This window comes from Protopterus annectens, chromosome 13.part0 (assembly GCF_019279795.1).
Source record: "Protopterus annectens isolate FY-2018-M chromosome 13.part0, PAN1.0, whole genome shotgun sequence".
Taxonomy (NCBI): domain Eukaryota; kingdom Metazoa; phylum Chordata; order Ceratodontiformes; family Protopteridae; genus Protopterus; species Protopterus annectens.
In genome coordinates, this window is record NC_056747.1 from 446,640,197 (window position 1) to 446,643,293 (window position 3,097).

Consider the following 3,097-nt stretch of genomic DNA (forward strand, 5'->3'; position numbering starts at 1 on the left):
GCCGGTTATTGTTGGGGGTCGGCAAACGGGGTATGCTGGTTTCACGCTTCATTTGGCTGTTAGCACGCATATTACGCCAGCTCAGCTAGGGGCACACAGTTTCAGCGTGTTAAACCACTGCTCACCTACGGGCACTCATTTTACACCTGTTAAAACCACTGCTCACCCACGGGCAGATGCACTCACCTTGTTAAACTGTAGCTCAGCTATAGGCACATCTCGCATTTTTATTGTTTTGTTATCTCACATTTCTTCTAAATAAATGGACTATTTCATTACATTTTACATAAAATATAATTTATATGTGTACATATTTGTCAGGGACTTGTTTCGTGCTTATTTTACTAAAAATAAAATTGATGTTGGGGGCTCAACCATGACTGCCTGCTCTTCAGCCCGGCGTCTCTACCGCCACGCTATTGCTTCCTTACTTTGCATATTTAGTTCTTATATGCTTTTCCACTGACTGCTAACTGTGGTTAAGCTACGGGCACACCCGCGGAAACGAGCGCACTCACAGGCAAACATCTTTACGATTTAAAAAATATATAACATGTTCATTTATATATTTTATGCTCATAGTCTGTGGGGGCATGTGTTGTGTTGTGTTTATTCACATTTCCATGGCCTCTGTCGTGGATGTTTACTTTGGGCACTTTTACTCTTCTGGGGGCGTGTCCGCTTGCAGGGCTCGGCCTACGGACACGCCCCCTACTGTCTTCCACGGACCGTGTTAGCCTTAGGTGTGATTCAGCATGCCCTCATGCATATGCATGATATGCTGACGTCACACCGTTTAACTGCAGCCTCCGTGTAAGCCATGTATCTCTTACACGGAGGCTTTGTGAATCCTGCCCATGCTTTGTGAAAATGCAGTCGTTTCCCCTTATTTTATTTGTTTTATGTAATCCGGACTTTATTTCAGATATTTTCCATCGTAATTTGAATATTTTTATCAGTATCTTATATATCAGTTTATGGAAATATCATTTAGAATGTTCTGCATGCCCTGTTTCATATTTTACAAAAAAGAAATAGTGCTCAGCAAAAGTTTTTTACTTTTGTATTTATTTGTGAAGTACCATTAAATTGTCCTACTGCAGGTTGTTTTCTGGGAAATTGTTTACGAGGTATTTGTGTTTTATAAGTTTTAATATTTGAAATTCATTTCTGACCTGTTTTGTAAAATTTGCACATTTTAGGGATGATCCGCTGCTGTATATTCCTCCAGCCCTAAGCAAGTGCCTCTAGTCATTTTAGCCAAGCCGCTTCTAGCTTCATACCCTTTGAATGCACTGGTTCTGATTCCATGCCCTTTTAGATATGACTCTTCTGACACTGTGTCACTTGTTCATCTCTAATAGATATAACAAGAAGGCTTGGGGTTTAATTTATATACTTTAATATATAGAAACACATCAGGATGGATAGCAGCGTCATTAAATATGAACAAACTAGTTAACAGCCAGACCTTAAATACATACATGCTTACATCTCAACAGTTATCTACAAAATGGCAGTCAGGCTCGCACGTGCTCAGTATTTATACACTTGTGCAAGCCCTTGGATAGCTTCTTAAAGGTATATACACATATATTGATCTACACATGTTTATCTATATCTATATCTAATGTATATATGTATATATATATATATATATATATATATATATATATATATATATATATATATATATATATATATATGTATAGGGTCTACATTACATTATAGAATGATAATATCATCGAAAACGTAATGCCCAACCCCTAATTATTGAACGCTGACTATAATGAATACTAAAAACAGTGAATTAGGAGTTTTTGACAAGTAATAGTTGGCCAACTTGAGGATGATGACGTTTCACATACAGGCGAGCTGCCGTCAGACTAATTTAAATATGTATACGTAAAAAACATCAAATACGTAAATTTACATGTATAACAGTTACAGATGCCATTGTAAATGTAAATATTAGTTTACTAATTTTCAATTGTGCATATTGACTTTGTGTAATTAAAAATGTGTACTCAGCTCATTTACATAGCACTGCAACTCACAACCCAGTCCCGGTGTTCTAGGTAATATGTACGAGACAGTTAGGTCTCAAAAGAATAAAGCTATGCTATCTATTGATGGGTACTTGTATAATCTAGAAAAAGTAGTAAAATGTAGAAAGTACTGGTGTTGCAGATTTAAATCATTGTTTAAATGCAAGGGTAGAGCAGTAACAGAAAAGGAAGTGGATGGTGAGGTATTACTAAAACCTGTAGAACATGATCATACTTCAGATGTTACTGAAATTGAAAGGTACAGAGCCTGTCATGCACTTAAAGAAATTGCTTTGGTGTCCAGGAGTACACCTGCTTTGTTGGTAGATGATGTTGCAGCTTCAACTTCTGTAGAGACAACAGAAACTTTGCCGTCAAGGCAGTCAATGTTACAACAAGTAAACCGTGTTAGGAAACTAAAGGAATCAAAACACAAGTCTGCAGGGAGTACTTTAGGTATGATAGATACTACACAGTTGTCACTTAAGGAAGGCCACTTCATACAAAAAAGAATGGTCGACTTACAGAACAATGTGCATGTTACTGTATTTAGCACTAAGGAAAACTTACAGAATTTATGTGAAAGTCATCATCATCATCTTTCTGCTGTTCCCGTTAGGGGTCGCCACAGCAGATCACCTGTTTCCATTTCTTCCTGTCCTCTGCATCCTGCTCTGTCACACCAACCACCTGCATGTCCTCTCTCACCACATCCATAAACCTTATCTTAGGCCTTCCTCTTTTCCTGTTACCTGGTAGCTTCATCCTTAGCATCTTTTTCCCAATATACTCAGCATCCCTCCTCAGCACATGTCCAAACTAACGTAATCGTGCCTCTCTGGCTTTGTCTCCAAACCTTCCAACCTGGGCTGACCCTCTAATATACTTATTCCTAATCCTGTCCACCCTCATCACACCCAGTGCAAATCTTAACATCTTTAATTCTGCCACATCCAGCTCAAACTCCTGCCTTTTTGTCAATGCCACTGTCTCCAACCCATATAACATAGCTGGTCTCACTACCCTCTTGTAGACCTTCCCTTTCACTC